The sequence below is a fragment of the Lynx canadensis genome, chromosome E3 (genome assembly GCF_007474595.2).
Source record: "Lynx canadensis isolate LIC74 chromosome E3, mLynCan4.pri.v2, whole genome shotgun sequence".
NCBI lineage: Eukaryota > Metazoa > Chordata > Mammalia > Carnivora > Felidae > Lynx > Lynx canadensis.
Window position 1 is genome coordinate 16705570 of NC_044318.1, and position 25151 is coordinate 16730720.

Sequence of the window (25151 nt, forward strand, 5' to 3'; positions counted from 1 at the left end):
AATAAGACAAGAAGTCGTAAAAGAGGAGAGAGAAAGCGGGGGCTACTCCAGTCTGAATAAGGGGTGAAAGATTATACTATTTTTGCAGGTCTGCCTCTCTGTAGTCATCTTAGTTTGATCTCTTCAGGGTCAGCAATAGGCCCTGGCATATGGAAAACAGACCAGAGCGAGCTGGCTCATTGCTGCAGCTGGTTGGGTCAGGAAGGCTCACTCAGAGGAATGCTGTGTTGGCTGCTAATGGGGAGCCTGTCACCCAAGGAACAACCTTGTGAAAAGAGGAGCTAAAACACAGGAGGCAAATGCTGGCACCAAAAATCAGTGTCAACAAGGCACTTGCAATCTACTTTGAGACTTCCTGGAGAGAAGGGACCAGTCTGATTTAACAATCCCATTCTGTTCCCATCTAGTGTCTATTCAGAAGCAAGAAACCACCGACAAATGCTGGTATTTCTATATAGTGACAATGAGAAACCCCTTTCCAACTTTCATCAGTCTGTGGAGCCAGCTGGGTGCATGTTTTTATGTCTTACTATATATGCCAGACACCCAAGGGCCAGAGAACATGATTTTCTCAGACAGCTTTTCTCCAACTGCCAGGGGCTAATGCGCTGTACTTGCAGAAACCATCCTCCCCTTGGGAGTATCAAAGGAAGCCCACAAGAGCCTCTTGATCCCACCTGGCAGCTACAGATGCTGAATGACCTGAGAAAAAGATAGGAAATGGGTGGTGGCCATTTGTAAACTACTTCCTAGAAAGTAAACTTGCAAAAATAACAAGGAGGTTAAGAGTGAAGGAGTACTTTAAATGCAGAGTCGCCTGCTGTCACTTGGAACTTGGGCCTTACAAGATCACCTTTGGAGATTAGGTCTTACCCAGAGCTACTTGGGAGGGAAAGCTGTTCCCTCTGCCAAAGCAAACGAGACCCGTCTGCTGCTATTTTCATGCTTTTAAAAGACTTTTTGTCCTAAAATGTACTACAGCAGCAAGCTAAGACAGCACTTCCAGTTAGGGTTGGATAGGAACACATGACTTTCTACATCAACAAATCTCAAAAGCGCAAATGAAAAGAAAAGGGCTTAAAGAAGGCGTTGGGGGGGGGGGGGACTTAAAAAAAAAATAAACCAACTGGTTATATTTCTATAAAATAATCTTAGGTCACATGACTAAGACCAGCCAGCTTTCCACAGAGTAATTTTCTTTTTAAAGTGTTCTTACTGTTCCTTACCTTGCATACTTCAAATATACTAGAGTAAGAATATATATCCAACTAAGGCCAGAGGACTGAGGCCAGTATGGGCTGGCTAGAACAAATACCACTTGCCAAACGCAACCAAGCCAACACACGCATGTACTATAAAGTTTCCAAATACCAAATAATGAAGCATTTTTGGTCTCTGAGCTCCAGTAATGAGCTACATGTTTAATCCCATATGACTCAAAATAACCAAAAAAGGGCCATATCATTTTACTGACCCACACTTGGAATCTTTTTGCTGTCACTATTGATCAGGACAGACTACCCACTTATGTGCAAAGCGGGCATCATTAAGGGACACCAGATTTCTAGGTTGACTACTCTGTTTCTGTACAAACTTTTTCAATTTCCTTCCTGGTTTAAGACCTGAGGGCTGTCTTGGATCTGTGCTCTGTGGCACTGTAGTAAAAATGGCATGCCTGCTTGCACTCTTCATCTCTGGCTCTACGCTGCTTGTTTTCTTTCTTAGGACGCAGCAGCCTCATTAGGCCCTGCTGAAGGTAAACCAGTGATTAGGCACTAATTCCCGGCTTCCAGTTAGCATATGGATACCAGCCACCCTAGAGGCTTACCTGATTGTGGTTGATTAGTCCTCAAACACCCAATTACCACATCACCTGTGCACTTTTCAGTCTCCTTCTGAGGAATTCAGTAGTCACAAATTGAAAATTAGTTAACTAGAGATCAGCTTTGTTTTTTGCCCCTAAGTAAAAGAAAGGCAAGAAAGGAAACTGAAATGAGTCAAAAGATGAGGAAGCAACCCAATATAAAGATGATAAATGACTGCATCCAAATGTCTAAAGGGGCACCAGAAGTACCACAAATGTATAGATGTGGTTTCTACAGCCACATTTCCTCTAAGAATGCCTCAGGTTCATCATGTGGTAACTAATCAATCTCTTAAATGTCTGCTAATTCTTTAAAAAAAAAAATCCAAATCCATTAAGGCCACATTTATCAGTTTTTTCCTAGAGGCCCATGATGGAAGCTGACTGCTAATGCACAGCAGACGGGAAGAAGCAGAAGGAGAGAAGAGCTGTATAATAAAAGAATATCTGTTTTCAACCACATCAGTAAACTGGTCAGAGAAGTGAGGCCACTAAGGCTTTCTTTCCTGCTGCCAAATTCAAAAATATTACGTAGTTAGTCTGTAAAGTTTAGAAAATAGAAGCATAAAGATAAAAAAAAAAAAAAAAAAGAAGTCCCCTAGTATCCCACTACTTACAATTAATATCTGAGTATGTCTTTTCAGTCTTTTATATGAGCACATATGGATGGCACAAGTAAAATACATACATGTCCATATTATGCACATGGACTTTCAAACAAATGTGGGGTCATACCGTACATTCTATTTTGTAATCGTTTCCGTTGAACATTTTTTCATATAAATCTTGTGCTCTCATCCAACGCTTTTAAAGAGCAGCAATTCAATGGTAGTACTGGTATCACCACTAACACACTAGTTACGTTATGTAACCCAGAGACTATTTATAGCCTACTATTCATTCTGTCAAAAATTCGGTGCTGTACTGCAGAGGGTGTGCAAAAAAAAGGTTGAGAGGGGCACCTGGGTGGCCCAGTCAGATAAGCGTCTGACTTCGGCTCAGGTCATGATCTCACAGTTCATGGGTTTGAGTCCCATGTCAGGCTCTGTACTGACAATTCAGAGCCTGGAGCCTGCTTCATTTTCTGTGTTTCCCTCTCTCTCTGCCCCTCCCCACTTGTGCTCTGTCTCTCTCTCTCTCTCTCTCTCTCTCTCTCTCTCTCAAAAATAAATAAACATTAAAATTTTTTTAAAAAAGATTGAGATTCTCTGTTGAAACATATTTAATATTCAGATAAGTCTTCCCCTGAATGGAGGTACCATAATAGGCTGATTTATGTCTCATTGTTGGACATTTAGCTTGCTTCCAATACTTCACTATTATAAATAATACTGTGATAATAAACAGAACAGGCAGTTAAAACTCAGCACATTTATAATTATTTCCTGAGAATAAATTCCTGTAAGTGGAACCAACAGATCAAAGGATTTGCAAACACACACACACATATACAATTCCAATCTGAATTCCAAAGAATATCAACTTGTATAATGGCAACGTACTGGGAGTGTATTTCTCCCAACATTATCTTGTGATATTTGTCAACTAATTCAACCTCTTTTGAAAAATCCTTACCAAAAGCACATTAAGACATTATATTGAAGGGGAAATATCAAACCACCAAAGGAGAATGGAAACAGGTAAAGAAAGATCACTTGCTTCACTGTAAATCACATCAAAAAGGCTGACAAATCCAAGGATTCTGGCTTCAAGGATTTCAAGACAGTGTTGTTAAATGATGCGGAGTGGGGGACAGAAAAAGATTACTCGTAAGGACACCTTTTAATTCTATCTAAATTGACACCCACTTGTCTGCTTCCCCAGTACCTAGGCTCTGCATCAGGTGATTACCTAGTTTTCACTAGAAGAGCCTTCTCTTGAACTCTTGGCCACATAGTTCAGGGGCTAAGAGTTCACCCAAGAGTTGGGTGGGGTTCATAATGGACTATGTGACTCAGGCCCACCAGAGCCTCACATGCCCTTGGCTTCAACTGACTGGGTTAGGGTTATGCAAGAGACCTAAGCAGACAGTGAATCTTAGCACTGCAAGTATGGGAAGTTGGAGCTGCTGTAGTCATCTTGAAAGAGCCACCAGAGAAAATAATAATGCCTATCAAAGAGTCACTGTGAAGATTAAATGGTCCCTTCTTATCAAATGGGTCTCAACTTAAATGTATATAAGACTCAAGAATAAAATCACTGCCAAGAGACAAGGATAAAATGAGTTTTCAAGGCATTATCTGTACCCAGAATCCAACTGTACTACCTAAAGTCAGATCAAAGCCTGAACTCCAGTTATGTGAGCCAATAAATTCTTTTGCATAAACCGGGTATCAGGTTTACTGTCACAACAGAAAGAGTCCCTACCAACACACTGCTATGTCACTCCAAAGAAAGAAGGTCTGATGCCTAGGCTCTCTGATTCATCATCCAGAACCAATTTACTAGGCCACAATTTCAACCCAATACATCAAAGGAATCCATTAGCTGAACACCAGGACCAATAATCCCAAACTCAAGCAAACTGTAAAATTCTATTACAAGTGGGTGGGCCACTAGGATGCCATTTAAAAGTTGATGTTACTAATGAGCAAAAGAACCTTTCCAACTACAATTTTTATCACCTTTGGCCTCCTTCAAGCAGACAGGCCACAGAGCACTTAACAGCTGCTTTATTCTGTTGTGTACACTTTCTGTCATCTTCATGCTCCCAAGGAGGAACCTCCTCCCAGCACTCAGACACCACGTGAAAAGCTGTAAAGCAAGAGCTCCTGGAAGTCTTCCTCTGTATAGTAACAACATGATCAATCTTCCAGCTGAAATAGGTATCTCATCTAAACCACATCCTATGAAACTGAAAGACCAGATCTGACCAGAATTTGACTGCCCTCTTGGTTTCAGTTACTATTGCTGAAACCATTTCTCTTTGGTTTCAAGCACTGAAGAGCCTATTTAGAAAGTATTCTGGTTTTTTGACATCGAGCCCCATGTTGGGCTTCATGCTAGACTGGAGCCTGTTGAAGATTCTCTCTCCAGGGGCACCTGGGTGGCTCATTCAGTTAAGCGTCCAACTCCTGATTTCAGCTCAGGTCTTGATCTCACAGTTAGTGAGTTTGAGCCCCACATGGGGCTCTGCACTGATAGTATGGAGCCTGCTTGGGATTCTCTTAATGGATAAAATAAACTTAAAAAAAAAAAAAAAAAGATTCAGGGTGCCTGGGTGGCTCAGTCAGTTGGCATCTGACTTCGGCTCGGGTCATGATCTCACAATTCTTGAGTTCAAGCCCCATGTCGGGCTCTGTGCTAACAGCTCAGGGCCTGGAGCCTGCTTCGGATTCTGTGTCCCCCTCTCTCTCTGCCCCTCTGCCACTCCCGCTCTGTCTCTCTCAATAATAAACAAACATTAAAAAAAAATTATCTCTCTCCCTCTCTCTGCCCCTCCCCCGCTCATTCACACGTGCACCCATTCTCTCTCCCTCTTGAAAGACAGCAAGACAGAAAGCAAGAAAGAATTCAGGTTTTAAAAACTGTGACAGTAAATGCTCATTTTTGTGTGTCTTTATTGGAAATCCATTCCCTGCAGGTTGAAACTTGAGGCCCCAAGGTTTGGGCTTTTTTTCCCCCCAGTTACTTATTTCACAGATGCGTACTCACATGGCATGAAGCCAAAGTATTCATTAACACTGTAAAGATAAGCAGATAATTAAATCAAAATAGACCCCTATACCTGATGGCTGGGATCACAGTATTAGACACTTGGTAAAAGACACATCTGATGATTCCAGCCCAGTTCTTGCCCACTTCCCGCCCATATTGACCTGCCAAAATTGCTGCCACCAAATGGTCACTGCAAAGCTATCAAAAACTCTGCCCTAACAGCTAGGCCCTATTTTCATAAAACCGATTATGAGGAAATCCTAAAATAAAGCAGCAGTACCATAAGCTCTTTTGGTCATCAGTATCTTTGAAAATCTGATAGGACAGCTTTGGACCCAGAATAATCTGTAGATACATACAAATACACGCAAAGCTTGCATCCAATGACTGAGGTCTATGAAAATACATGGAACTTTTCCAAAATGCATCAGGATTTTATCTACACTGCAACCACATTGGTTCTGTCCATCCAGAAAACCCACTTGCAGATAGTGTAGCTCCTACAGCTGCCCCAGTACAGTCTCATGCCTTCGGAGAAAGGCAGGACATGCTCTGCACACAGATGACTGAGTCTGTACAGTTCAGCTCTGTCTGCGCCCAGCACATACTTAATCACCCGTGCCTCAGTTTCCTCACCTAAAAACTAGGAAAATCAAAGGGTCACCGTGAAGAATAAATGGCTCCTTCGCATCAGGTGGGACTCAGTTCTAATGCTGAGATGCCTTTACTGTTCAACCAACCTCAAATTCCATCTCCATCCAATCTGACACACTATTTTATTTCTTCCCAGCACATTCCACTCTCTGAAATTCTTGTTAACTTACCTGTTGTCTGCTCCCACTACTAGAAGGCAAATGCCACAGGAGCAGGGATTTTATCTTATTCACCTGTTTGTCCTGTGCACCTAAGTTGTGTCACATAAGCAACAGTTTGATAAATATCTGTTGAGTGAATAACAGTCGCTGAGATCTACTGAACACTTCTATACAAGGCACTCACTAATCTATGTACATTAAGTGTATTAACTCATGATTGAATAAATGAGGAGTCCAACATACTTAGCACTGTCCCTAGCACAAGTTAGAACTCAACAACTGGTAGCCATTTATACCAATTCTATGATGTTACCAAATATTAAAAGGGGGTTAAGCCCTAAGTATGGAGAATTTAATTTCACTTCTCCAGAACTGCTTCCTAAGGTCTAACTTCTCCTGGACTCCTCTCCTCCCAGTACTTCACTACCTTCAGAGAGAAGAGAGAGTAGGAACTGTCCCCTTATTCCCTACCTCATCATTTCCCAGATAATGTAAAACACAGCTTCTCAGCCAGCATATACCACTCTCCACATGCCACAAGCTAATTTTCACCTCAAACCCAACAAGAGCCAAAGTTAAAGTTGAAATAGAACATGTTCATCCTGTCGAGCCTCTCTTTAACCTGCACCCCAGTCCCTTGGAAAAAATTCACATTAATGATGGATATCAATATCACTCCGGCCTCTCCTTTTAGCAAGGGAGAAAGTCCAAAGAGTTCATTCAAGCCACTGCCATGTGGCACTCTAGGAAGCTCCAAGGGTTTGCCAATCAGGTGAACTCCAGTAAAAAGCCTTCTGGTACTGGTCTGAACTACATCTTCTCTACCTCAGTAAACTAAGGCATCACACATTTAAGGTGTTTGGAGATGCAAGAGCAAAACCCAGCAGTTTTCTTGAATACTGCATATTGAACATGAAGGACACACAGCCATTTTATACTGCTATTCCACTGTTGTATTTACTAAAAGTCGCTTGATGACACAGTGGCTTTTTAACTCTGAGGGTTCAAGAGCATACCTCATCAAAGATAGTAAGAGATACGGACCATCAAGGTCCTGCATCTCGTTAGAACCACAGGGGACAACGGACTATGTTTTAGATGACAGCAAGAAAAGAAAGGCCAAGAACGAAGGGCCTTCAAAGCTAGATGCATTTGCCAAGAAAGCAAAGGGCAGATTCCACCTCCGCTGGCTGGCAGGCAGGCCCACACATTCTGCTTAACCATGTGAAACAGCTAGCTTTTGCTCTCTCCGCCCCCGGGCCCAGTTATGATATTTGGGTAGCAACACCAGTGACTTTTCTAGGAGAGTGTTTTATAAAAATAGAGCTTCCAATTTTAGGTCTAAAATTGAAAAGAAAAATAGCCAGAATTAGAAATCTGTTTTAACACAATACATTGAAAATTACAAGTTTAAGTGCTGGTAGCTAAGGACGGGGATCACACCACCACATGACTTCTCAGTGAGTCACAAAAAATAGTACAGGTTTGTTGAACAGTGGACACCGGTAATAAGAGTTAAAGAGGTCCACTTGTGTCAGATGATGGAAAACCAAACGGACACTCCTGTATTTGTTTCAGCAAAGGTAAAACAGACACAAATGAACAGCAGCAGCAATTTACAAGACAGAAATGTTCATACACCTTTTGTGAGGCTAAAGAGGAAATATTTGAAACCCTGAATATGACTCATTTTTCAAAAGTTAAATCAGTTTAACAAGAAAAAAAGTCCTCTACACTATTAATAAATCACTAACTGAAACATTTCTGGATTTCTAATAGCCATTCTTGATTAACATACCTTTGTGTCAAAGCAAAAGCCACTGCAGGCATTTTACAGCAAACTGCTACCCTTTCAGTTATGAGAACCACTCTGGTGGAACTAGATGGGAGCAACAAGAATTAATCTTCAGGCCTAGATGGATACTGTTTTGATAATAAGACAATAAAGACCTCCCCAAAGGGCTTCTGGGTGCCATAAATTATATAACAAATCCACTTCTGCCAGGCAGCCAGGATTAACTCCTATTCACCCAGGGCACTACTCCTCAGTATCACCAACTGGCTTATCAAAATGAAAGTCATTATCCACCACTGCCCTGAGAAAGGCACAGCACGTTTCTCACTGCTCATCAGTTGGCTGACACCAACTACTCACTGCAAGAGAAATCAACCTAACAATCTTATAAACAAATTTGATACTTGTTTCTTGCAGGCCAAAAGTTTTTTTAAATCCAGAAAGGAAAGTATTTTGTTGGTTTCTCCTCCAGTAAGTTCTCCTGACTGAATTTTTATAGGAACTGCCTATAGACAATTTGGGTTTTTTTTTAATTTTTTTTTTTTTTATTCATTTTTGAAGGAGAGAGAGAGAGACAGAGCATGAGCGGTAGGAGGAGCAGAGAGAGAGAGACACACAGAATTCGAAGCAGGCTCCAGGCTCTATGCTTCAGCACACAGCCCGACGCGGGGCTCAAACCCACGAACCATGAGATCATGACCTGAGCGGAAGTCAGACGCTCAACCGACTGAGCCATCCAGGCGCCCCTATAATAGACAATTTGTTATTTCTATTATGCATTCAAAGCTTGAATGCATTATGTATCCTTTACTCCTATTGAACATAAACATTCATGACACCAAAGCAGATAGCCAAAAATAACACGCGCACAGAAGATAAAGGATATTATTATTATTACATCTTAGATTACAAGTTCTAAGAAGGCAGGGAGTGTGCATGGTAACATGAAAAGAGCTAACTGGCACCTAACAAACATTTTCTAAAGAATAAGCACCTACTTTGTACCAAGCACACGGCACAAATCTACCTACATGCATGGTACTAGCCAGTTTTACACAATCACGTCCACAAATGCTTACATGAGTTTTACAATGTACTACCCAACATTTTCAAAACATTTTACACATATGAACTAATCCAACAATCATACCCTAGTAGGTAGGTATTATTAGTGTTTTATAGATGAGAAAACTAAGACACAGAAAATACCAATAACTTATATAAGGGCACACAGCTAGCAAGTGGCAAAGCTAAAATTCAAACCCATGTTTTACTGTTTTTCATAATTAAGGATAATGCTTTTCAAACCCACAGTTTTTAAAATATGGAAATTTAAACTAACTCTTTCAAAACCCATACTAAAATAGTTTTTTGGGGTGCCTAGCTGGCTCAGTAGGTAAAACATGCAACTCTTGATCTCAGCGTTGTAAGTTCGAGCCCCAAGTTGGGTACAGAGATTACTTAAAAATAAAATCGTTAGGGGTGCCTGGGTGGCTCAGGCAGTTAAGTGTCTGACTCTTGATTTCGGCTCAGGTCATGATCTCACAGTCCTGAGACTGAGCCCCGTGTCGGGCTCTGCACTGGGCATGGAGCCTACTTGGGATTCTCTCTCTCCTCCCCCTCCCCCGTGTGTGCTCTCACCTCTCTTTCAAATAAAATAAAATCTTAAAAAAAATTTTTTTAATGTTTATTTATTTTTGAGAGAGAGGCAGACAGAGTGTGAGCAGGGGAGGGGCAGAGAGAGAGAGAGACACAGAATCTGAAACAACTCCAGGCTCTGAGCTGGCAGCACAGAGTCCAATGTGGGGCTTGAACCCACGAACCATGAGACCATGACCCGAGCCAAAGTCAGACGCTTAACCAACTGAGCCACTCAGGTGCCCCAAAATAAAATCTTAAAAAAAATTTTTTTAAATAAAATGAATAGTTTTTTGTGTGGTACGTATAAGCTTTCAGTTACTGTGAAATGAGAGACAGAACAAGATCAGTGCCTTCCACTTTAACTGCAGCCTTCAGTGAGAATGAACACTACCCCCTGACCAAATACACATGTAAATACACATATAACTCAAAAGTTTCATGAAGCAATATTTACCTTACCCTCACTTCTAGGATGCACTATAATTTATTCCTTTTCTTTAATTTGGTTTTTAACTTTTGATTATACTCACTAGATATGACCCACAATGAGAAACTCTCAAGATCAAACTTAAAGGTCCCCTTCAATAGCCTTATTGTGCCAGACAGAATACTAGGCATTTTAGAGTCATGACAGCAGTTAATCCCCACATCTACCCTACGAAGTTGGTACTGCTGATACACTGAAATAATCTCAGAAAAAAACCACTTTACCCAAATCCCTACACTGTGGCACAGAAAAGCTCACCAAACTGTCCATCTGCTCCCCCAGTTTCCCAGGTTCTTTTCAGTGAGGTGGGGAAATGTGTCTATTACTGGCCAATGAGCTGTAGGCAGTTGTGATTCTTATCGTTTCTAACCCTAAACACTGAGCTGGCACGTGACATCTCAGCCATCTTTTCCCCTGCCATGGTGACCAAGATAGTACACAAGAGTGGAATCTTCATTAGCCTGGGCCTCTGAGTGACTGTATAGAACAGGGCACCCTTCAACCTACTGACCCATGCGGGACATCCAAACAATAAAGTTTTATCAGATTAAGGCAGACTTTGTAAATTCTTACTCTTGACTATCTACCCATCCTCAGTAATTCTACAGTTCAGGCCCCTGACATCTTTATTGGAGCACCCTCACAAATAGTTTCCCTACTTCTGGGATTGCTCCCTCCAACCTCTTTCACACTGTCACTGGAATGATCTTTTACACACACACACACACACACACACACACACACACACACACACACTTGACTATGCTGCGTCCCTACTCAAAATTATTTAATAGTTCCCCTTCACCTACAAAACACAATCCCAAACTCAATAAGGCATACAAAGAAAGCCCTTCTGAGTCTGGCCTCAACTACTGTCATTCTCCCCATCTCATATATTCCCCATCCCTCAGCCATAAACACCTGCCATTCCCCAAAATGCCACGGCTTCTCATGCTTAGGTTTACACATCCTGTTACCTCTACTGAACGCCATCCCACTCTCTGGTCTATGTCTGTCAAGCTCAGCTGAGATTTTTACCTCCCACAGGACTCCTCTCCTGACTCCTTCAAGCTGACCTAGAGCCTTTCTGCCCCTCCACATCTTCATTTATGGCACTGATATTTTTTGGCAACGGTTTTACATTTTCTACTTGTTCTTATGTCACTTTTCCTACCACATCATAAGGGCTTTAAGAACAAGATACACAAAAGGCACTTAAATGTACCGGAATGAATAGCTGGCAACCTATAAACACATGTTGTGCATCCAATCCTAGTGTCAGTCCTTTAAGAAAAATTCAGACCACACACACTTCATTTTGAATACAATGGTGAAAGCATCTAATCTGAAGGCCAAATTTTTCTAGGTTGCAAAGCTAGTTGTGAGTTTCAGAAGTTCCCTATGAATGATCCACATTCTGTCTGGGAAAGCTGGTCCCCTTCTCATATACGTCTAATTTGAAAACTATATAGGATGGTTCTTCTTAGAATATCTTGCATCTGTTTGGAAACTGAGAGTGCTATTAACAGTGTGTTTTTAAAAGTTTTGTTGGGGCGCCTGGATGGCTCCGTCAGTTAAGCGTCCGACTTTGGCTCAGGTCATGACCTTGCGGTTTGTGAGTTCAAGCCCTGCGTCGGGCTCTGTGCTGACACCTCAGAGCCTGGAGCCTGCTTCCAATTCTGTGTCTCCCTCTCTCTCTGCCCCTCCCCGTTCATGCTCTGTCTCTCAATAATAAATAAACATTAAAAAAATTAAAAATAAAGGTTTTGTTCTGTTAAGCTGCTACTGTAACCAAAAGCTCTTTCACTTCAGTGGGCTGAGTCAGAAGCATTAAATGCAGGAGACCTGCAGAACTTGGTGTTGAGTGAGTCAACTTAAGCATTGTATGCAAATGGTAAAGCGACAAATCAGACTGAGGGGAAACTTAGGCCAAACTACACAGAGGGAAGGAAAAACTGTATCCTTCCAAATGGGGAAAAGGCAACTGGAAAGATTTTTACCTGTTGCATAACATTTTATTATCTCTTTCTGCTAGGCCGAGCAATGGTTTTGAGCTGGAACTTAGAAAAGCAAATGCCCTGACAAACTAAGTAATTCTGGTTCTTCGATTAGGGAGGTTAAGAGTTAAGAGTTAAAGCCGGCAATTATTATTTTTTTTTTACTTCAAGTTACCATGAAAGTTCAATTTCCAACAAGAATTAAAATGTTAGTCTTCCATGAGAACACCAGAGTAAGTCGTCTTACTCCAGTAAGTGCTGGAAACATGGAAGAATGACTTGAGAAGGTTTGGAACTCTACCACTGTTTGTACATCTTTCATTCTGACTCTAAATTACATTTTATCTTTTTAAATGTGTGATCTTGAATGCTTACACTTCTGTGGAGATTCTACTACCATGGAGATAATTATTTGTATGACTGGGAAAGAATAGTATTTCATGGGGCTCTCATCTTTAAAGGCCCAACGACTCAGCTGCCCACAAGATATCTTAACTAAGACTCATTGATCCAATGGCAATTTTCCAAGAGAAAGAAATAAACAACCTCACTCTAGCTTTGCAAATCCTAGTCTACAGACCAAGGGCAAATGTCACGACTCCTCTCCATCCCCTTTTAGGATTTCCCCCGACTCACCAGCAATAATATATAAGTAATGACTAAACTCTGCGCCAAGGAAAATGGACTCTGAAAGACATCTACAATGAGTAAGGCAGTCTTGTGAATCTGCACAAAGGATGAATGTCATCTATGTCATGAAACAGATTTTACTGGAGAAAAAAAGATTTTTTAATCCTGCAAAATTATAGGCCTGAGTAAAGGCTTTTTCCCTTTCCCAGTGTGCCCAATACCGCAAGTCACCACTTCTCTCAGGAGACAAAACTGTATGAATGACAAAACGAAAATTTACCAAGTATTGAGGGCTTGTGGCTTGGAACGTTAGATTTACCTCAGTTGGGAAACATCTGACGAGTTTCTCATTATGAAATCAAGTAGAAACTCTGTATTAAATAAATGAAGGAGGAAAATCATCTTGGGCTACATCATTGTCACCACTGTGCTCAATTTTGACCTCATCTTGACTAGATAACACATAGCACGAAAGGTAATAGACACGGAACCATCTTTATAGCAATTCTTTTAAATTACAATTTGAAACATTAAACTATTACACGGAACTATACCAGATGCATGGGCCTTTATGCTGAAGTAATTACAGAACACTATCACTTGCAGAACACTGGCCAACAAGCAAAGTAGATAATGAAAGATGACAGTGTGAAGATACACAGAAAATGTCAAGGGAACACAGGTAATTAAGGTTCAAAACAAAACAAAAAAACAATCTCGAGAAAACAGACTACATGTGAAAGCAACTTTCTTGGCTCCTATTATGCAATCAAGATTTCAGTTTTATTCTAGGGTTTTACTTAAAAAGAAAGCACCTCCCACAATACTTTTCTTTCTTTCTTTCTTTCTTTCTTTCTTTCTTTCTTTCTTTCTTTCTTTCTTTCTTTTTTTTTTTTTTACCATTGCTCAGTTTACTTCTCAAGACCCCCATTGAGTTATGAGCCAATAAAACAAAAGTGAAATAAAATTTTAAATAAAGCTTGTCTCAGTGTTTAACTTCATTTTAGGGCAGGTGTCACACTATACCTTTAAAGAAGTTACCAGTAAGATTAAGATAGGGCACAGCCTCAGCCTTCCAGAAGCTAGAATACATGCACTAGCATGCATTCAAGAGAGAGGGCTGGCAATAAATAAATAAATAAATAAATAAATAAATAAAAGATAGATCGATAAATAAATAAGTAAGAGTGAGAGAGAGCACGAGGGTTGGCTTTTTCTCCCTCCCCAACAGAATAGGTCAGAATCCTAGCTGCTTCTATGGGGAGTCCCAGCCCCAAAAAGTGAAGGGAAAAAAGATCAATCCAGGTTGTAGGAAAACTGCTTAGAGTGAAAGAGAAAGCATTACTACTTATTTTTCATTCGTTAAAAAAAAAGCCACCACTACTAACATCTACAATATTTTAAATTCTATACAGCCTACTTACAGATATCTTCACCATGAATGCAGAAATAGAAATTTGTCAATTTGCTTGAGTGAGGCAAGTCTTTAAATCCACTCAAATTTGAACCTGTTCTGCTGTATCCCCCAGAGGACTTCATGAAGGTGTGGCACTGGAGCAGAATTAATGAACCTTAGAATTACAAACTTCAGCCTTTCCTAGACAGCCTTTATGATCTTACATATCCATTTACCATCAACTATTGTTCACCCAATATTTTTCTTAAAAGCATAAAAAAATCATATCCACTTTAATATTATCTTAAGCAACACTATCCATGAAGTCACAGGTCTGGGCATACTAGTTTTGTTTTCATTAATACACAGTAAAATACAGAACTAGTAAACAAAAAGGTCTCATCTGTGTACCACCAAAAATCTTATGTACCATCAACAGTACAAAAAAAACACTTTTGCGTGCTCATTTCAGCAGCATATACACTAAAAATATAACCAAAGCCACACTTTGCGAAACAGTGATTTCATCTCAGATCCTTTATGTCACAGTTAAGGAAACAGACTCAAAGAGAGCCTGTAACTTGCTCAAAAATACAGAATAACTGGTGGTGGAGGCCAGACTAGGATCTAAGTCCAGTGGTGGTCCCACCAGAGTAGAATCTCCAGATGGGTGAGCTACAGGGAGAATTAGAGAGCTGGCCTTAGGGGAGTTCACCAACAACTGAACCTCAAGCAGCTGGTAAGCCCTTTACCAGTGTATCTGGGCTTTTCACTTTCTCTGAGAAGCACACACACAACATAGTACTTGGCTAGCTGACTCTCCAAGGTTTTTCTAGACTGGCTGAAATAGACTCGCTGTTTCCTTCCCAAAGTCTCATGTGATTATGCCCAATTCAATGCACTCAAGGTATACTGCAAAAGATAAAAATGTCTCCTGGATCAGTTTCCCTTTTTTTTGGTTTAACAGTACCTTTGCTACTGAGCCCCAGTGCCCATTGCTAGACTCCTGCATGCTCTATAGTTTCAGGGAGATTTTCCATCTCTTAGTTTTAGGCCAGCTCTGGAAATGGGCTGGAAGTTTCCATCACAGAGTCACTCCTATACTTCCCAGATACCCAGAGCAGGTTTTATTTTCAAGTGACAGATAACCTGTGTCTATTGTGTGCCCAGCAATGTTTTATACGCTGTCCTATATGTCTCCCTATAAAAGGAAGTAAAATGATATAGTTCCTGGCCCCTTGGGACGTGCCAACCCAGGTGAGCTTAGCTATGTATGCACATAGCTAATAACAGCTGATGTTCTTAGATGTTTATATATATATATACATATATATATATTCGCATGCCAGGCACGGTGCCAAAGCCTTCAAATGGACTGTCTTACTGACTTACAAGTATTTGCTATGATTATCCTCCCTTTATACATGAAAAATATAAAAATGAGACTTAGAGATGTTAAGTGGCTCATCCAAGATCAACATTTAAGTAGGTGGTAAAGTTCAGACTAAAACCCAGACTAGGCTGATGCTCTTAACCAGTGCACTATGTACACCTGAATCTTTTTAACGTCACACCAAAAGAAAACATGAATATTGTGTAATTGATTTCTTATTAAGGGAGCTCATTTCTTGCACTAGGCAAGTCTAGAGCTACAGTACCTGTGAAATCCAAGAAACTATAACACATTCTGAGTATGCCATTTCATATTGACTGAGGGAGAAGTTTGTTCTTTTGTAATCTGAAGCTATTTAATTTGCACTCTCTTGACCAAAACCTCCATCAAATTAACAGTAAATGCATACTGTTACTTCTCACCTAAATTAACTTTAGGTAGCCTTCTCTAGGTAGCATCTACTTATGGAATGCAAAGCTGGATTATTAGTGTAGTAGAATAAAAAAATATATTTGGTCTTTGTTCCCAGTTTGTGCCAGAGCTCCTAAAACTCTTGGTATGTCCTTACAGATAGAAGTGTCCTTTGTTATTCATAAGGATCCTGGTTGGACCACACTGGAACTTATGCTAATGAGGTGACTCAGGGTGGGCCCTTAGACACCTTCACGGCAGAGGCTGGCCTCACCAGAAAGAGCAGACACAAGATTAAAAGGTTGGAACTTTCAGCCTCATCTCCAGACCACAGGGAAGGGGTGCAAAGGGTGGCTGGAGTTTAATCACCAGGCTGATGATTCAATCAGTTATGACTACATCAAGGAACCTCAACTGAAACTAAAACCAGGCTAGGGGAGCTCCAGGCTTGGTGAACACACTGATGTACTGGGAGGCAGCAATAACCAAGGGGGGACATGCAAGCTGTACCAATTCAGATCTTGTCTTATGCCCCTCTTCCAATTAGCTGTTCCTGGTTTGTATCCTTTATAGTGAAACTGTAATCATAAATACACTTTCCCCAGTTCTGTGAGTCAAATGTTCTGGCAATTATTGAACCTGGGGAAGGGAGGTTGTGAGGAACCCCAAATTTTTAGCCTGTCAGGCAGAAGTGCAGGTACTCTGGGGCTACCTGATACTTGTGGCTGGTATCTGAAGTGGGGCAATCTTATGAGACTGAAACATTAACTTGTGGGGTATGCACTCACTCCAGGCAGTTTGTGTCAGAATTGAATTGTTGGACACTCAGGTTGTGTCAGAGAATTGTTGTTGGAACATAATTAATAACCTCAGAAAAAGAGGTTTACGTTAAAACCAATCTAACTGGTGCTCAGAAGCCACTTCCCTGCTTGATCTAATCATTAAATCTATAGCTGTCACCAATTCAGAGCACTACCTGACATTTTCAGTGCAAGTAGAAAATATGGCTCTATGGACAGATCTGCAAGTACCTGGTAGAATAAAATTTCTTTTAAAAGAAGAAAGCTCATGGACTAATTTGACCTGCTAAAGAAAACATGGAATGTTGTAGAAATTGAAACCAAAAATGATTATTCTTTAATAATTTAAGTTGTGATTTATTCCACATTTATTATAGTCTCCATGAGATTCTCTCCCATGAGAGAATCACGAATTACCTCGATAGTTTACATTAACTGTTCCCTCTGGATAGCAGATGATGCTAAAGCTAAATGACAATCACCACCACCTAGTATTTGCTTCATTTGTACTTTTACCCAAACTCTAATGTGACCAGGGACATTACATTCCCTCCTGTTTACCAACTTCTGATTTGTCAAAAGTAAAATCAAAAGAGACAGAGATCTCAAAAAACTTAGGCCAGCACTCAGTAAGCAATCTTTAAGACCAATCTGGTCAAACCAGATACTGCATCCCTGCATTCACCCCTCCCCATCAGAAATATACTTTCCAGTAATGGGAGAGAACACTTGTGGTCAGAGACCTGGTCAGGGCCCCTGGATTACCCAACTCCACAAGTTCCCTGTCCCTCTCCTTGGGAACACTGTTCCCTGAAGTTGGGCAATCTTGTGGGCCTGCTCCTTCCCTACCCACTCTTCCCCCCCTAAGTGCCATCGTTAGCGTTTTCTACCCTTTCCCAGTTGGACCACCAATGGGCATTTCTCTTCACCCTATATATACACCCAGTCCACAATACCACTACCACCACCCCGACCACCTCGCCTTCCCAAAGTCCTTCCCTACACACCCTCTTCTTCCACCACTGAACCCACCTATCTAAATGCCTTCAGGGGGCACTTCAGTGGCTCAGTCAGTTGAGCTTCCGACTCTTGATTTCAGCTCTATTTCAGCTCGGGTCATATTCTTGGGTTTGTGGGACTGAGCGCTGTGTTGGGGGAGGCTGCTTGGGATTCCCTCCCCCTCTCTCTCTCTCTCTCTCTCTCTCTCTCTCTCTCTCTCTTCTCTCTGCCCCTCCCCCCCAAACTAAATAAACAGTAAAATGAAATAAAATAAAGTAAAATAAAATAAAATAAAATAAAATAAAAGCCTTCAAAAGTCTTTAGACTTTTCTCTTTCATAAAATGTTAGGAAACCCGCAAACTTTTCCTTACCATAGGCATTAGCCATAACCAACTGTTTTGAGTAAATGACTGAATAAATGACTAGTTGTTTCAAAAAAAACTAATTTACTAGAGAAAAAGAACCATGGAAACATTCTAAAAAATGGAAACAGGGCATTCACTCTATCACTTCTCACTTTTGAATTCTACTCGGAAGCAAGAAAGTGTCATTCGAACTGAGAAAAATGTCTCCTCTGAGGACCTGGGAATTCCAGCGTATCCATGATCCTGCCACCTAGAACCCAGGCTACTAGAGTGCCAGCCCTCACTGCAGTGGATTCCTACCCTTCCCTTTCAGTTTAAAGAGCAGCCACTAGGTAATCAAGTAGATATAAAGCTAGAGTTTAACTGAAAACAAATTTGCTTCACAAAGAAAAAAAGAAAAAAAGAAAAAAAAAAGGAATGTGGCCATTGTAGTTCTTTCCCAGAGCTGTTCTAAAACTGTTCTGTCAATGGATATACCCAGGTTTTCCTGTTCGGATTCCAGGGCAAGTCACTGGGAAAAGGAAGTAGTGTATTTGGTTCAGCATTTTGAATAGGTATTCTCTACAGCCCACTGGCTTAAGAAATTACAGAGATAAAGCCTCAACTCCTATTTGAGAGAACTACTGTCACTTTCAGGAATACTGAGGAGAAAGGGCCAGCTACTTACAGGTGCCATTACTCACTTATAGCCTCATTTCGCGTATGCTTCAAAGGTGGTTATAAGGAGTCTTCTCTAAAAGAACAGCAGTTTGTGACAAAATGTTTGAGTAAAGAACTAAGAATATATAAAAGACCAAGCAGCAAGGATTTCAATTCAACTCAAACAAACTAAGTGCCTACAAAGACACATATGAAGTCAAGTAAATGAGAAAACAAAATTAGCACAGAGAAGGCCCGATTCTAGTCCTATAGTTGCCAGTACTCCACTCTGTAACTTCAAGCAAGTTTACTGTAACCTTTCTAGATTTCCATTTCCCGACTAAATCACCACTTTTCAACCTGTTTTTGGTCTCAGAACGTTTTGTTCCATTGAAATCTTCTGTGGAAGTCCAATATAAGAGAATATTAAAGTTAACTTTCACAGAGTGAAGCACAGTGGGCTGAAATGGAAGGGAGACAGCAAAACTCCCTCATCCCAACCACAAATGTACTCCAGCAACGACCCACAAGAGTTCCACAGAGCCCAGTTTGAAACAAACACCACACCAGATAGTAAGGTTCTTTGAGGGTCTTTTTCCGGCTTCTTCCTAAACTGGAGAAAGAGGAATGAACTGCATTCAATACATTAAATGCTATCACTTGACTCTTACTCAGAATCAAAATTATAGATCACACACCAACCCACTTTAAGCCAACACTGGAGAGACCAAACCCTTCATCAACCAACAAGAACTAAAAACTAGAACCAAACTCTGCTGTCCTGATAGGGTGGAAGCAATCTATTAATAAAATAAGGGGAGGCAAGTCTTTCCAGCACACTGTCTCCTAGAATGACAAGCAGAGACTGGGGCAGTAGCTACAAAAGATGCTAAACAACTCTCCAAAAACAAAAGTCCTACACTATGCAGGGGGTACTATCCAAGATCCTCTGTCAGTCATATCTGGTCTGGCCTCAGTTACAGAATTATTTCTGGTCCTCAAGTCCTCAGGTTGAGCCCTCCGGCAGAGCATGGCACAACAGGGACAAAGAGAATGTTTCCTATAGCAATCTAAGCTTCCACACTGCAATTCAGCCCAAAACCCAACAACACAGCACAGCTCAAAGGATAGTCCTGAGCAAAGCCACACCCTCAGGAAGTCAGGAGGAGTCATTAACATGATACCTACCTTTCCATGCACTCAGGCTGGTATATGGGCACTGGCCATAGGTGGCTTATTTTGCCACAACAAGGGCTAATCACCATCTCAACACTGACTTACTGATCTTCCCTATTCTGATGTACAGTATTTAAATAAAGTTTCATTCACACACATCTAAAAGAAGATCATGTGGGACTTTCTTTCCCCCTCCCATTTTTTCCTTTCAGCACATCACAACTTCAAAGAATTAGAGTTTGAGCTTCCAACCCTTTTTCTCATTATTTTACTAAATTAATATGTTGAGTTATACTTTGTAATCGTTAATTAAATGGTGAGGTACTGTGATAATCTCTTTGTTCTCCCAAAAGAAATAAGACCTTCCATCACCTAGAAAAACAGACACAAGAACCAGTGAAACTAGATTTGAAGTGAAAGACACTAACTCAAACTCACTGGTCCTTTGTACAAAGAGCTTCAGAACACTGTGCAACATTTAGGGAGAACTGATCCTGGTTCACTGGTATCAACATCTGTAAAGAGACACAAAGAAGTAATTGTAAGTTATCAAGAGCCGGGGAAATAGGAGTTACCACGTAATTACCATTGTTTCAATCTGAGTTACCACATCTTCACCTCAAAACAACTGGCAGCCAGTGTACAATTAACTCTTACTGCAGCACAGATACCAAAACAGCAAAATCAGATTAATTTTAAGTCTACTGCAATACAACTCCAAAACTAAGTGGCATCAACTGGCCTCCTAGGTTGCCCACCTCTCAGAAGAGTTTGTCCAAAAGCCCCCAAAGTTCAAGAAAGAAATCAACTGGTACCCTAGATTAAAAGGCCAGCTCAACTCCAAGACTCCACATTCATTTAGATTGGTGGATTCTTTCCCCAAACACAATCAGTGGCCAACGTAGGAGTCAATGGCTTCTCCCCATGTTCAAGTCCCCTCCTACATATCCACCCCCTTTCAGAAATTAGAAAAGAGCCACTAGTCTATAAACTAGCTGATAATATTTCAACCTACAGGATATTTTCATACCTGAGTTATAATAAGCCATTGAAATGAAGATGAATAGTAGACAGCTTAATAATCCATTGGCCACAGCATCTGAAGCCCAGCATTAGCATACAAAGTCCAAAACTCTTTAACCTAGACATATATATATATATATATATATATATAATATATATATATAACCTATATATACTCAATCTATATATATTATATATATATTTAACCTATATATATTTTATATATATATTTAACCTATATATATTATATATATATATACATATATTTAACCTATATATATTATATATATATATCATCAGTTCTCCAATCTTTGACTTAGTCTGCAGTACAGAAGAGTGGAGTCTATTGTTTTCCTGGTCCTAGCTGTTCACTTCAGTCACTTGCTTGCTAACTAAAAGACTTTCCATTGGTATTCAAGTCGGAATTCAGTAATTCAGTACCAGGCTCTATTCCACCCCCCTCATTACCCTGAGGACTGCCCAGCAAGCCCTATTCGTTAGTTCTGGCAATCCACCTACCAATTCTACTAAAGTAGCAGAACTTAAAACAGGTGACAAGTCCTCAATTTCAGATTTGTTTTCCCCCAAACACTAAAAGGTTTTACTTAGCATTTCTAATACCGACTTTACTACAAACAGCCCAAGCAACATTTAAGTCTCTCAACCACATGGCTCAAAGGGCCAATTCACTCAAAGAACACACTAGTCACTGTTGTGGGGTTCAAAAGAAGAAAACAGCGTATTCTTTCTGTTTCAGCCCACTGTGACATGGCAGAAGAGGGCCAAATCAAGGAGGAGTCCTGATTGGGCTTCTCAAGTGGACAATCTGGTCAAGGTGAGGCTGAAAAGCAGCTGACTATTGGAGATGAATGGCCCCAACAGAAGGCAAAAGTAGGTTACATCCCCTGGTTACATGCCAGCCCAAAGATGCCGACATAGTGGGATTCAGCCCACAATGGTCATTTATCTACTGTAATCCACTGAGTGAACTTTTAGCACCAACCTACACCTCAGCTCAGTGTTATTAGTCATCAGGCAGACCAGACAAGAGTGGAAATGTTGCAACATAAAACCTGCCTCCCTACAAAAAACAACTTCAAACTTAGATCCTGATGGACATCTTTGTAGACCAACGGGGTTATATTATTATCACTTGCCCAACCTTCAACCCTAAATTCATACACAGCTGGAAGCAAAGGAGGATTCATTTACTAGAACATATTCAGGGTACCCACTATGCAATTTTAAATAGCATACAAGACAAAATCCTCTAAGGAGAAAAAGTGTGCTCTCAGTTGAACATTTTGTTGAATTCTGAACACAGCTTGACATTTATCTGCCAGAAAAGACCCAGGTGACCACAGACGGCTCCTCTCCCACTCTCAGCAGGGCAACTTTTTTTTTTTTTTAATTGCCAACAGTCCAACAGTACCTGCAAAACAGTAAGTGATAATACTCTACGAAAGGAAATAGAATTGATTAAAAAGGAGCATCACTTTCTATTTCCTTCTTCTTGCTCTTATTTTGCCTACCTGTCCTGAGCCTAGCCTCTACCTCTCTGACCTAGACTTTTTTCATTTCCTCTTTGCTCACTAGGTTCTGGCTGTTACTGCCTCCTCTTTCCCATCCTCCCTCACCTCCCTACCCCCTTTCCACCCCACCCCTTTCTTCCCAGACCCTGGAACTTGCCAAAGTCACTTCAGCCAGTTTCTGCACTAGCTAGTCCGAGAAGCTGGAAGGCTTTTCCCCTATATTTGCATGGCTGGCTTCTTTTTATTTAAAGCTCAGCTTGAGTGTTACCTCCTCAAGAAAGGTCTTCCTTGACTGCATCCCAATCACTTTCTATCACATCACTCTACTTCCTTCAGCATTTATTAAAATCTGATTTATTTGCTTATTTATTCTCTGTCCCCACACTCTCTAATGTAAGCTCCATGAAAGCTCAGACCTTACGCTTGTGTTCACCTTTGCCCACCCAGAACCCAAAATACTGGCTAGCACTTACTTGCTCGTCAATAATGCTTGCTGAATGAATGAATTTTGGACTTTTTAAACAATGGTTCCAAATCAATTGTGAGAACAGTAGTCATTCTTTTTGTTACGGTTCTGTGAAACACATAAACAAGCTGTTACTTGTACAATCAAGGCATTAAATATTCTGTTTTATCAGGCTTGAAAGCCCTAATGAGTTGGATGGGACCCGTTATGATAATTCTCCTAGCAATATGCACATAAACTCAGTTATAGAGGGCCAGGATTTATGGACACTTTCTAATCAAAGGATCCCTAATATTTAGGCACTATCTATTAAAGTTCTTCAGAAAACACAGCTCAACATTCAACAGATTTCCAAAGAAAATATCAACACCAAAATAGGAATTCTTACATTTCACTCTAAAACTTCTAAGACAAGCTAAAAGAGCACTACTTGGTGATTTTTTTTTTTTAAACCAAGAGAACATCCATAAAGAGGTCTTTCCAGTCATTATCTGCCTTGTTCAAATAATTTTTGCACATCCGTTATTGGTTTGTATTCTTCTTTAAAACAACACACCACATTTTCTCATTCAAGACCACCTATACACAAAGAATCAGCTAAATAAGATGGAAATCAGCACAAATCATATGTGCCACTGAAGACTTGTGTGACCAACAAATGTAGAAAAAGATTAAAAACCTATTGTCCAACTGCAGAAACAAAAAAGTAATATGGGGTTTTCTGTTCTCTGAAGTGCATCATGAAGTGTGGGTGGAGAGAAACACAGAAATCCAGAATTAGCCTAACATCAAATCATTTTGGAAAGAGTTGACAACATGTAAATTCCTCACACATAAAGTATTTAGAACAAGAGACTTTGATTCCTGGGCTATGATGCCATTTAGGAATCCTTGCAAGGCCTTAGGAATTCCAGTATTCATAGGAGAAAATGCTCATCTTAATTTGGAGCTACCAGGCATTGAGAGGTACTCCCAATGTGACACAGCCTGTAAGTGAAGTATTACAAAGCTTGCAGTAAGATCTGGGATAGAGGCTGAACACCAAATTCGAAAGAGGTAATCACGGTACCAAGTGACATAAAGGGGGGAAAAAAAGAAAGAAAAAAGAAGAACCACCATGATTACCACCTAGCCACAGAGAACTGAAGTGGAAACGAGGGGTGTATATGGGAGAAGAAAAGGGGTGAAAGGGAATGGAAAAAAAAAACAATACATTTGTCACCCCGTACCACTTCCTATACAGGACACGGGCAAAGCTTCCAGCCCCATTACCTCAGGCACAGATGGTTATCGTTTGTAGCAAAGGTGCATAGAAAGGCCTTCAGGTCTGAGCCCCTTAATTCCAGGGCTGTTAATGATTAAAGAGAAGGATGGGGGTGGGGAGTGAAATGAGGGAGGAGGGAGCTGGAGATTCACCCACCACCTCCCGCTTGGACTCCTACCTTACGGCGCTTACCCGGGGCATAGAACCAGAGTCTGCACCCTCTCCAGGGCAGCTCCAGCCCCCAGATCCCCAGGCCTGGGTTGAGGGGTGCTGGCGGTGGGGAGGCAGGGACCGTAGGTAAGTTTTCTTGAGCCCTGCGGCTGACACGCCACAGGCTCCCCTCACAGCCTCTTCCTCCAAAGGGACCAGTCCAGACAAGGCGTTGATTTCCACTCCTCCCCTTCCACCCCCTTTTCTCGAAGGTACCCAACCCCCGCCCCTTCATCTCTCAATGCTCCCCCCTTTTCCTCAAAAGCCCCCCCCCCCAAACTCACAGCTGCTCCAGAGGTTCCTCCAGTCAAACCCTTTCTGGAAACGACGGCGGCCCGGCGGGTCCAAACCACCTACCATCCCCGCTCGCGTTTCCAGGCTCCCTACCCGCGCCGCCGCCGCCTCTTCTTCCACCACTGCCGCCGCCTCCTCTTCATCTGCGGCCCACCGGCGGCAGCCGCCCCCAAACCCCGCCCCCTCCATCGCCTCCTGCATCATCACTTCCGGTAACCCCGCAGGCCGCCGACTCCAGGAGGGAGAATTGAAGAGGGGCGGGGAGGAACGGGTGGAAGATTGCGTCACGACGTACG

General features: G+C 41.2%; 1 protein-coding gene across 4 annotated transcripts in view; it reads right to left on the reverse strand.

The window, feature by feature from the left end:
- The window catches only part of DCUN1D3 (defective in cullin neddylation 1 domain containing 3), a 35346-nt gene extending 10321 nt beyond the window's left edge, over positions 1 to 25025 (reverse strand). The window contains exons 1-4 of one of the 4 annotated variants that reach the window (XM_030301331.1): positions 24846 to 25025; positions 23095 to 23195; positions 20495 to 20581; positions 1829 to 1959 (exon numbers count right to left, since the gene is read on the reverse strand). The gene's annotated coding sequence lies outside the window, so the exon portion shown is untranslated. Of the gene's footprint in view, positions 1 to 1828; positions 1960 to 6025; positions 6037 to 20494; positions 20582 to 23094; positions 23196 to 24845 lie in introns of those variants that run through there. The other 3 variants (XM_030301333.1, XM_030301335.1, XM_030301336.1) reach the window with 3 other exon arrangements.
- Between the last annotated feature and the right edge of the window lie 126 nt (positions 25026 to 25151).